Consider the following 12,500-nt stretch of genomic DNA (forward strand, 5'->3'; position numbering starts at 1 on the left):
CTGTGTGTGTGTGTGTTGTGTGTGTGTGGCCAGTGGGGAGACGCCACGTCACGGGTTGGCAGGCAGGAAACAAGAGTGGATCAGTTTTGGCCTGGCTGTGAAGGTGAGCGGGTGGAGTGTCAGTACTGTTACTGGATTTGTATTAATATTACGTTTGCAAGACAATTGAGCGGCATAGTTTGTGTTGACACGGCTTATTACCGCAGTCTGCACAGCGTCTGCAGTGTGGCAAGCCCTATAAGTACAGTGTGTGTGTACTGACGTACCTTGTGTCCGGTAATGCCCTTAGGGATTGTGCTACTTTGCCTTAGGTTACTGTCCCTACACACACACACACACACACACACACACACACACACACAACAACAAAAACAGCAACAGCAACAATAGCAACAATAGCAACAAGAAGATCAACAACATTGACATGACCCACTACCCCACCACATCACCCCCACACGCACCCATTCATGGAAAACCTTACCTAATCACACACACACACACACACACACACACACACACGCTGGGAAGAGAAAGAAGAGGTGGGGAAGAGGCTGTAAGAAACAGATATCGCGGGGAAGACTAGGTTTGTTTGTTTGTTTTATGTTTGGATAGCGTACAAACACACACACACACACACACACACACACACACACACACATACAGACACACACACACACACACACACACACACACACACACACACACATACGTGCGCGCGCGCGTGCGGAAGGATGCTTGCACACATGCACGCACACACACACAATTAAGTCAAAGTAGATATATAGCCTTCAAAATTACTTTAAATAATTAGTGAGGAGGCGGCCATCTTTGTTTTCAGCTGAAGCCCCGCCCCTCAGGCGCCATGATGGTCTGGCCCGATTCCAAAAATATTTTTATTTCGTAAACTTGTATATTGTGGCTTTTAAAGTGAGTTGTTATGGTTTGTAAAAATATTTAGTGATGTTTTGAATGTTTTCCATAAGTGTGTGAAGGGAAATTTGTTGATTATGAGGCCGTTTTATTGTAAACAAGTGTTGCTTTTTTCGGTTATTTTTTTAAGGTCGCCCTAGAAAAAAAATTATTTCAGCCGCTAGGCAAGATTTTATTGGCTCAAAAAATCGTTTTAGGTTATTAAAGTGTGTTTTGATCCTGTTGAGTGAAATATGTGGAGTTTTAAAAGATTTATAGGCGTGTGAAAGGTGGAAAAGTTGACATTTATTATTTCTTTATTTCTTTATTTCAGCTTGTAACTATCTTTTGATTGTTTGTAAAAATAGTTTTGATTTTTTTAAGTGTTTTGCATTCCTAATAAAATAGATTTGTGGACTTTACATTGTTTTTTTTTATCGTGTTTGTTCCAACACTTTTTTAATCGGTTCTTTTAAAATATCTTTATTATTAGTCAGGCTGGGAATGGTTTTACATTCCCAATATTAGTTAAACTATTTGACAAGTCAGAATATATTAGGCATTCCGGCTTAGCTCCATTTTTGCTAGGGGTCAATTTCAAAATGGATTCCTTAACGTATTTTTGAGTGTGACGTCATCAATGACGTCATCACACGGGGGCCGGGACGCCCCTTCATTCCAGTCTCTATCAGTCATTGTTTGGTGTATGTATGTATGAGTGTGTGTGTGTGTGTGTGTGTGTGTGTGTGTGTGTGTGTGTGTGTGTATGTGTGTGTGTGTGTGTGTGTGTGTGTGTGTGTGTGAGTGTGTGTTAGATCATCTTGAACCCCATCCGTCCCACTCCTGCGCCTTTCTGCCTCCTCCCCTTTTTTATTTATTTATTTTCCTGCTCGTATATTGTGTGTATGTGCATGTGATTAGATAAGGTTCTGCCAGGAAGGGGGCGTGTGGGGGTGGTAAGGTGATTGGTGGGTGTTGAGGGTCATGGTGGTGATATATATATATATATATATATATATATATATATATATATATATATATATATATATATATATATATATATATATATATATATATATATATATATATATATATATATATATATATATATATATATATATATATATATATATATATATATATATATATATATATATATATATATATATATATATATATATATGTGTGTTTGTGTGTGTGTGTGTCGCATCTGTGTCTTGATTTCCTCTGTTATGTTCTCTTCCCTTCCTCCTCCTCCTGTTGAATATAAATATATGGAAAGTTATTTTGGAGTGTTGCATGTGTTGCTTGTTGTTTGCACTGCTTCCATGCGTCATTTGCATTATTACCACTATTTTACCTGTGTTGTTTGCAATAATTCACAGTTTGCTTGATTTGTTGATCTGCATAGCGTGTGAACAGAGAACTAGCTGTATATGACTACTGTTTACTTGTCTACCTTATTAATTCTCCTCTCACCACTCCCCCCAGCGCTTCCTCCGCCCCCCTGTCAGATATGGAGGGGTTGGGGAAAGGATGCCGTGTCCCTGAGTCTGCCCCTGACTGGCCAGCTGACGCCCATTGATATCTCCATGGCCGTGGTGAGGCAGGAGAGGACTCAAGGTAAAACTATTTGCTGCCTTGTTTACGTCTTCATTTGTTCTCATTACTACTTCACTTCTGGTCTCTCTAAACTTTCTAATTGGGACAGAGCAAACTTAGAATTGTGCAGTGCCTCAAAAACTCAATTCCTCCATTCACCATCTCCACACAAGCTTCCAGACAACTAGCCCCTCTTGTTTAGTGACACTCAACTACCCCCCCTCTTCCACACTGAACATCCTCGGTCTGTCCTTTACTTATAATCTAAACTGCAAACTTCACATCTCATTGTATAACGTTAGGCGTTCTGAGTCGTCTCCTTCAGCTTTTGTCAACCCCACACCCAGCTGTTAACTCTGTAGAGGGGCCTTATCCGTCCATCTGTCTGTCTGTCTGTGTCTGTCTGTCTGTGTCTGTCTGTCTGTATCTCTCTCTCTCTCTCTCTCTCTCTCTCTCTCTCTCTCTCTCTTGTGTGAATGACATTATTATTATTATTATTATTATTATTATTATTATTATTATTATTATTATTATTATTGTTATTGATGTTGTTGTTGTTGTTGTTGTTGTTGTTGTTGTTGTTGTTGTTGTTTTCCTTCTTCTTCTTCTTCTTCTTCTTCTTCTTCTTCTTTTCCTTTTTTTTTATTAGCAGGTATATTATCCAGTGTGTGTGTGTGCGTGTGGGATGATGTATGCATTTATGTGTGTGTGTATGTGTGTGTGTGTGTATATTGTTACAGTAGTTTACAAACTGAAAATATACCCACAGTGTGTGTGTGTGTGTGTGTGTGTGTGTGTGTTTAGAACTATGTGGTATTTTCAGATATGGTGTGTGTGTGTGTGTGTGTGTGTGTGTATGTGTAAAATTAAGGTTCAAAATTAGTATTATTAATATTACTACTATTATGATTATTATGGTTTGTAATACTTGTGTGTGTGTGTGAGGGGAAGAGAGGGAGAGGAAGGCTGGTTAACACACACACATACACACACACACACACACACACACACACACACACACACACACACACACACACAGGCAAGCCACACCCTCTTTCTGAATGCAACACTCCGCTGAGAGAGAACGAGTTAGGAATGAAATATTAGTGAGTGAGGTTAAGTTAGGTTAGGATAGGTTAGGAATGTCGGTAGAGTGTTGATAGAGGATGTATGTTCGTGTGTGTGTTAGGTTAGGTTAGGAGTGTTTGTGTGTGTTGGGGTGTGTTTAGAAGATGTGTCAGTGTTGATAGAGGGTGTGTGTGTGTGTTACGTTTGGAGGTAAATTGAGGTGTGACTGTGTCTTGAGTTTGTTTTGTGTGTTTTAAATGATTTGGGTGAATTTGGGGGTGTGCGGGGTCTTTTGGGTGTATTTGAGTGTGTGTGGGGTGTTCTGAATGCATTTGGGTGTGTTAGCGGCATATTCTGTGGTGATTTCGGTGTTTTGGGTGTTTTAAGCGTGTTTTGGGTGTGTTTGGATGAGTTTGTGGGTATTTTGGGGTATTTTGTGTGTGTTTTGGATGTTTTGAATGTGTTTGGATGAGTTTTGTGGAGATTTTTGGGTTTTGAGAGTGTTTTGAGTGTGTTTTGGATGTTTAAGCGTGTGTTTGGTGTGTTTGGGTGAGTTTTCTAGGTGTTGTTGGGTGTTGTTGGATATTTTGTGTATATTGTGTAGTGTTTTGGGGGGTTTTGGGAGTTTTGGGGGATATATTTCTTCATTATTAATGGGAAAACACCCTTGAAAATCTTGCTAATCATCTTTATGGATTTGAGAAATATTCGTGAGGTGAGAGAGAGAGAGAGAGAGAGAGAGAGAGAGAGAGAGAGAGAGAGAGAGAGAGAGAGAGAGAGAGAGAGAGAGAGAGAGAGAGAGAGTATGTGTGTGTATCTGTGTGTGTGTGTGTGTGTGTGTGTGTGTGTGTGTTGGGGGAGGAAGGGGGGAGGAGCAGTGACAGGTAGACCTGACTAGGGAGGGGGATGGCTGGCGCCGGTCAGTCTTGCCCCACGCATAATGTAATAAGTGTTTCCGTATTCCCAGTAGCTTCTTTCTGTACCAAACACTGGCACGCAGCACCAGAGAGCCATGAGTACGTAAGGTGAGCCCAGCGGTGCTACCATCCCCTCATTCAGCCTTATTGCCTTCACAGCTTTGCCTCTCCTCCTCCCTGTAATGTCTTGAAGTTGTTTATTAAAGTTTTTTTTTTTGTTATTTAGGTATTTTTTGGGGGGTTTATTTATTTAGCTTTTAGGTTTTGTTTACATCTGAGTCTGGAAACAGTTAGAAATTTAGGCGAATATTGAAGTTTCCTCAATATGTAAACAAGCAAGAAGGCAATCTTTAGCTTAGTTCCCCTTGCTGCGTTGCAAATCTCTGTAATAATTGATGTTTTTTTTTTTTTTAAGTGTGATTTTGGTGTATTTAGGAGTGTTGTGGGTGTTCTGAGTTTGTATTAGAGCTGTTTAAGAGTGTTTTGGATATATATTAGCTGTTGTCACGTGTGTTTTGCTTGAATTTTTGGTTTAGATTGTTTTTAGATGTATTTTACGTGTTTTGAGTGTTGTGGAGTGTTTTGAGTGTGTTGTGGAGTGTTTTTGTGTGTTTGTGGGTGTATTGAGGTGTGAGTGTGTTTTGAGTTTATTTTGGGTGTTTTAAGTGTTTTAGATGAGTCTTGGTGTGTGTTGGATTTTTTGAGCGTATTTGAGAGTGTGTGTGGTGTTCTGAGTGCGTTTGGGTATGTTAGGGGTGTTTTCTGTGGTGATGTGCATGTTTTGGATGTTTTAAGCGTGTTTTGGGTGTATTTGGATGTGTTTTCTTGGTAGTTTTGGGTATTTTGTGTGTGTTTTGGATGTTTTGAGTGTATTTGGGTGAGTTTTGTTGAGATTTTGTGGTGTTGGGAGTATTTTGAGTGTGTTTTGGATGTTTTGAGTGTGTTTTGGATGTGTATGGGTGAGTATTGCGCTCTCTCCTTCCCTGGGACTCAAAAAGTGCAGAATATTTCAATTTTTATAAAGTGTATTATAAAGTGTAACTAATGATATATATATATATATATATATATATATATATATATATATATATATATATATATATATATATATATATATATATATATATATATATATATATATATATATATATATATATATATATATATATGTCACGTGTATATATGTATTTAATTAGTCACCCCTTTCTTATAGGCCTACGCGCCACTTTCTAATAGACAATACCCTCCTGGCCAGACACGTGAGACATCTATAATATTAATAATATCTTATTTGATGCAGTCCTATTTTAAGCTAGACGTATATCTCAAATTAATTCTTATTATTTTACCTTGTATATATTGTGAAAATGTATCTATATATTGTTAAGTTAGTAGTTTACGTTAGCTAGCTAGGTTATGAGTCATTAAGGCAAGAGCAGCCGAGACTATCCCCACTCCCACGGAAGAGTCAACTATTTTACATTACTTGTTTGTTATTCCCATACCTAGTTATATGTCACTTCACTTAAAACGATTGTAACATCATCCTTGGTTCTATAGTATTTATATATATGTAATAATATTCTCCCCTTGTACTGCATTGAGTTCTCGACTACTCTGGCCGGGATTAAACTGGGTCACGTGGGGTGGCCGCCGACCCGGGAAAGGCCGCGGCTGGGCGCTTGCTCTCTCTCTCTCACTCGCTGCGGCCTGGGCAGGACGTTCCTCTCTCATCCTCCCTGTGCTTGCCGAGAGAGCCGCTTTGGTAACCACGTGGTTAATAGTGATAGTCAGGAAGGTGGGTTCGTGTTCTTGACGAATTCCTCCTCTTAGGACATCCTTCAATTGTGTTAATTGTGTTGTGTTATCTGTGTGTCTTTTACCCTGAATAGACGGTGTTGCTTAAGCTATCGTCGTTGTTTTTTCTCATCAATCATCCATTCCCAACTACACATTTTTCTTGTCACTGTGTGGAAGATCGTGGTGATCCTTGTTCGTCTCTTCCCCTTATTTACCACGGAGATCAGCTATAGAACGGTGGAGAAGGAGGGTGTCAGGGTAGGTCAGCTCCCGACACAGCAAGTGGTAAGTCTCGTCGACTTAGAGGAGGAGAAGGGGCGCAACAAATTTGGGCCTGACCGGGATGTGATTTTCTTGATGGATGAATAATATAAATCAGTGCTTCGGTTATCCACTTTTGATTCATGTGATTGCTGTGCTGTATCATTCCACGTATTTTGTCAACGTTTTATCAATTCTAGTACTGTATGAATATTCCCACGTGTTGGTGGGCAGTGTCTTCTTGTTCCTGATTTTGTGAGTTGCTGTACTGTATCATCCCACGTGTTTTGGGGGGGTAGTCTACTTGGTGCAGTGCTCCTTTATCTGTGTTCTCCAGTGTTTTTCAGTAACTGTATTCTAGTATTGTTGGCATTTTACTTTTTAGCTGTATCATTCTGCTTCTCTCATCTGGTGGCTGTGCAGCTTAAGTTTTATCCCTTTAGGGACCAAATCACTTCATATTGATACCATTTCGTGATTTCTACTTGTGTTCCTTTCTTTGTGGCTGTTCCATTAGCTAGCTAGTTAGTTGTTCTAGAATTCTATTCTTTATTAGCAAACATGTTGGATCTGGAGGAGTTTATAGAGAATCCCTCAGTTGGAGCTCTTGTGCCCCTTCCAAAGAGTCAGTGGGCCCGCTTGGCTACCCACTTCCAGCTGGAAGTCAGGGCTTCGTTCAACAAGGCTCATCTTCAAAATATCGTCCTCGAGCATCTAGTCGATGAAAACATATTTAGCCAAGAGGAGGTAGAAGAAGCCTTCCCTGCATTCATTGGGGATACTGAGGGGGCCAAGCTCAGCATCGAGAGGGATCGGATCCGTCTGGAACTCCTGAGAGAGCAAAATAGGGCTCGGGAGATGTCCCGGGATGATAAAGCTGAGAAGTACGTCCCTCCCTTCTGTGAGAAAGACCCAGAGGATTTTTTTTCGCAATTCGAGAAGAATGCCTCCATACATCAGTGGCCTCTCCATCGCTGGGCCCCACTCCTCAGCAATGTCTTCACCGGGGCAGCTAGACAGGCGTACACTGCATTGACAGCCGAAGAATCCCGTGACTACTCTACAATCAAGTCCACTGTCTTGAGGGCCTATGAGCGTGTCCCCTCGCACTACAGGAAAATCTTCAGATCCACTCTCAAACAACCCAACCAGACTTGCGTAGAATTCTTCAGGGAGAAAATGGCCCAAGCAAAACGCTGGGTAGACAGTGAGGGGGTTGGGGGAAGTTATAAGAAACTTTTAGAGCTATTTGTGTATGAAGAAGTGAAATCCAGCATGCCTCCTCAATTACAATCTTATCTGGAGGGGCTGGGAAAGCATGACCTGGAGTCTGCTGGACCAGCTTCTGACCACTATCTCATATTAAACCCAATGTTCATTTCAGCCGCAAGGTGCCCCTCAGTCAGTCAGCCCTCCAGCCTAACTCCACTGTCATGGGATCCAGGGAATCGGCCTCCACGTCTCATCTGTCCGGACGACCCAGGTTCACCCCATCTGCTTCAGGTGAGTCTGCTAACCGAGATGTGCGTACGGCTGGTTCCACTTCTAACAAACTCCCTACCAATCAACTTGGCTGCACCTACTGCAAGAAGCCCAATCATACTCTTGCCACATGTTTTCTTGTGAGCCGCTGCGCCTATTGCAAGCAGACGGGTCACCTTAAAGATAAATGCCCCAAAAGAGGAAAGTATAATGCCAGCCCCGCTCTCTTGGTTAGCAAGACTAGTGATCCTTTGGTGGAGCCGGTGTCCCCATCGGGTGATATTCCTGCTTTGGGCAAGGTCCATAATTTTCAGAATATTTGTAATAATGTCCCCTCTGATGTTCATGAATATTATAAACCATACTGTTTTAGTGGTTCAGTGTCTCTGCATGGTGATTCCCAACCTTCCATACCTATTACTCTACTCAGGGATTCGGGTGCTCTCCATAATTTTGTTTTGCGGAAGGTAGTCCCTCCTCTCTCACAGTGCCAGGTAGGAGGTTCCTTACGGGTCAAAGGGCTCTTCTCTCAGGGTGAGGTACCCCTGTGTCGGATTTACCTGCAGTCACCTGTGGTGTCTGGTTACATCACTGCCGGTATAGTGGACGAGCTCCCAGTGGATGGAGTATCTCTGGTGTTAGGGAATGTGACGGTGGAAAATATGCCAGGCCAAACAGCTCCCTCGACCAACCATGGGAACCCACTTGACCCTATGCCACCCAAGGTATCGCCTGTGTGCGTGGTCACGCGTAGTGCCAGCCGCCGCATGGCTTCCAACGCTCCTTCAGAGCCACACCCTTCCAAGACGACCATAGGTAATACTGTAGGCCATGACACCCTCAGTCCGGAATTTTCCCTGCAGGATTTTTTTCAACAGGCTGGTAAGGAGCCAGATCCCCCTGAGTCCTCTCTAAACTCAGATCCTGTGGTGCATTGTATTGAAGGCAGCCCTGTAACCCGCTCCACTCTAATTGCGGAACAGGCCAGGGATCCCCAACTGAAGGTGTGCTTTGATCACGTTGTTGACCCCTCAGAGAGAGATCATCTTCCCCGTTGTTTTTATCTGGAGGGAGGAGTTTTGATGAGGAAGTTCCGCCCAGCAGATGTCCCTGCAGATCACGACAGGCGGGTGATCCACCAGGTTGTTATTCCTAGCTCCTTGCAGGGAGATATATTAAAATTAGCACATGATGGGGTAGGTGGTCATCTGGGAGTCAGGAAGACCCACCATAAGATATCCATGCACTTCTATTGGCCCTATCAGAAAAAATCTGTGGCCGAATATTGTAAATCGTGTAGGATTTGCCAGGTGTCGGGCAAGCCCTGCCCAACCATTAACCCCGCTCCCTTGCATCCTATTCCAGCAGTGGGAGATCCATTTACCCATATAATCATCGACTGCGTAGGACCACTCCCTAAGTCAGCCAGAGGGAATGCTTTCCTATTAACGATTATGGACAGAGCTACCCGTTACCCTGAAGCAATTCCCCTTCGCCGCATCCGGCTAAACTTGTAATCCAAGCCCTAAGCAGGTTTTTCACCCAGGTCGGTCTGCCCCTTTTTGTGCAGTCCGATCAGGGAACCAACTTTACTTCTGGATTATTCAAGCAGGTGATGGCGACCCTGGGAGTCCGGCAGTACAGATCAACGGCCTACCACCCTGAATCCCAGGGAGCAGTGGAGAGATTCCACCAAACTCTAAAAACTATGTGCCGTTCCTTTGTTTTAGAGACAGGGAAGGATTGGGATGAAGGAATCCACCTCCTCCTTTTTGCCATCAGGGATAGTGTTCAGGAGTCCCTAGGATTCACTCCCTTCCAACTCGTGTATGGGCACGAGGTCAGAGGTCCCCTAAAGGCCCTCAAGGAATGCTTCCTTGACGAGTCAGCGGCCGTGCCATTGGCTGCTTACGTCAAGCGTTTCAGGGAGCGAATGTGCATTGCCCAACGAGTTGCCTCAGAAAATTTGCAAGGGGCACAAGTGAAAATGAAGGCTCATTATGACCAGACCCACAAGGTGCAAAGCCGTGAATTCCACCCTGGTGACCAAGTGCTAGTGTTCCTACCCCTCCATCTAAGTCCCTTCCAATCAAGGTTTTGTGGACCATATAAGGTCATTAAAAAAATAAATGAGGTGAATTATGTGATCAGTACACCAGAACGTCGGAAGAAAACCCGACTGGTACATATAAATTTAATTAAACCATTTCATACCAGCAGTGATACTGAAAATAATGCGCCTCGGGAAAGCCAGTGTCTTTTAGTGTCGAGTGGCCATGAGGAAAGCGTTGATGCGGTAGTAGACCCAGTGTTGCGTAACTCTGAGGTGTTGCAAAACCCCGGAGAGAAACTGGCTCACCTTCCGTCGGAACAAGCTGCTGAAGTGCTACGTCTGCTGCAGGAACATCCGACGCTCTTCCACGACAACCCCAGCCTCTGCCCTCTGCTATGCCACGACGTCGACGTGAAAGGCGCTCCTCCTATCCGTCAGCCACCCTATAGGCTGAACGCCGAGAAGCGGGAGGTCCTTCGCCAGGAAGTCCAACGGCTGCTGGAGCAAGGCCTCATCGAGCCGAGCCTGAGCCCCTGGGCTTCCCCAGTAGTGATGGTGCCCAAATCCAACGGGAAGGTGCGGATGTGTGTGGACTACCGCAAAGTCAATGCGGTAACAGTCCCAGACTCTTTCCCTCTGCCTAGGATGGACGACATCATCGACGACCTGGGGCGGGCGAGGTACGTCTCCAAGTTCGACCTCCTCCAGGGCTACTACCAACTTGGCCTGACGGAGAGGGCTTCCCAAATCTCGGCCTTCATCACTCCAGAAGGGCTCTACCACTTCAAGGTTCTCCCCTTTGGCATGCGGAACGCCCCTAGTTCCTTCCAACGCCTTATGAACCATGTAGTGATGGGCCTCAGTGGTGTAAGGTGCTACCTGGACGACCTGGTGGTGTTTAGCGATGACTGGGGACAACACCTGCAACGCCTTCGTGACCTCTTCCAGCGCCTCGCCGCAGCCAACCTCACCATCAACCTAACAAAGAGTGAGTTTGGACATGCACAAGTCACATTCCTTGGGCATGTTGTGGGTCAAGGCCGAGTCCTACCAGTGAACGCCAAGATAGAAGCCATCACCCAGTATCCTGTGCCTGACAACAAAAAAGCACTGATGAGGTTCCTTGGCATGGCCACCTACTACAGACGCTTCTGCCCAAACTTCTCCACTGTGGCAACCCCTCTGACAGATATGCTCAGCTCGAAGAGGGTGTTCGCCTGGACTCCAGACGGTCAGCATGCCTTTGCCACTCTAAAGGCCCTCTTAACTGACACTCCTGTTCTGAGAGCTCCCGACTTGCAGAAGCCGTTTGTCCTACAGGTGGACGCCAGTGACCTGGGAACTGGTGCCGTACTCCTCCAAGAAGGTGAGGACAGTATTCTGCACCCCATTGGGTACTACTCGCACAAACTGAAAAGTTATCAACGAAGCTATGCAACCATTGAAAAGGAAGCATTAGCTCTCCTCATGGCCCTCGAACATTTTAAAGTGTATATCGGTCAATCACGGCTGTTGGTTTTAACAGACCACAATCCCTTAACATTCGTAGAAAGAATGAAACTGAAAAATTCGAGGCTGTTGCGTTGGTCACTCACACTGCAGCCTTACAACATTGAGATTCGCCATATACGGGGGAAGGAAAACCTCGTGGCGGATGCGTTGTCTCGTGCTCATTAATAAATTATATTTTATCCATATCCCATTTTGTACAAATTTACCTATAAGATTTAAGGTGTAATCAATAAATTAACAGTGAGCTACTGTACTTAAAGCAATATCATTAGATTTAAGCGTTTCACTGTCTGCGCCATCTCAACGCTTTCCTTTGGGGGGAGGTGTCACGTGTATATATGTATTTAATTAGTCACCCCTTTCTTATAGGCCTACGCGCCACTTTCTAATAGACAATACCCTCCTGGCCAGACACGTGAGACATCTATAATATTAATAATATCTTATTTGATGCAGTCCTATTTTAAGCTAGACGTATATCTCAAATTAATTCTTATTATTTTACCTTGTATATATTGTGAAAATGTATCTATATATTGTTAAGTTAGTAGTTTACGTTAGCTAGCTAGGTTATGAGTCATTAAGGCAAGAGCAGCCGAGACTATCCCCACTCCCACGGAAGAGTCAACTATTTTACATTACTTGTTTGCTATTCCCATACCTAGTTATATGTCACTTCACTTCTTGTGACCTTAAAACGATTGTAACATCATCCTTGGTTCTATAGTATTTATATATATGTAATAATATTCTCCCCTTGTACTGCATTGAGTTCTCGACTACTCTGGCCGGGATTAAACTGGGTCACGTGGGGTGGCCGCCGACCCGGGAAAGGCCGCGGCTGGACGCTTGCTCTCTCTCTCTCTCACTCGCTGCGGCCTGGGCAGGACGTTCCT

At 43.9% G+C, this 12,500-nt stretch overlaps 1 long non-coding RNA gene across 1 annotated transcript in view; it reads left to right on the forward strand.

Annotated features, from left to right (window-relative positions):
• The window catches only part of LOC135100515 (uncharacterized), an 18,977-nt gene that overhangs the window by 3,938 nt on the left and 2,539 nt on the right, over nt 1-12,500 (forward strand). The window contains exon 2 of the long non-coding RNA XR_010268761.1: nt 2,401-2,532. This is a non-coding gene — a long non-coding RNA (uncharacterized LOC135100515). The remainder of the gene's footprint in view (nt 1-2,400; nt 2,533-12,500) is intronic.

Source organism: Scylla paramamosain, chromosome 5 (genome assembly GCF_035594125.1).
Source record: "Scylla paramamosain isolate STU-SP2022 chromosome 5, ASM3559412v1, whole genome shotgun sequence".
NCBI classification, from domain to species: Eukaryota; Metazoa; Arthropoda; class Malacostraca; order Decapoda; family Portunidae; genus Scylla; species Scylla paramamosain.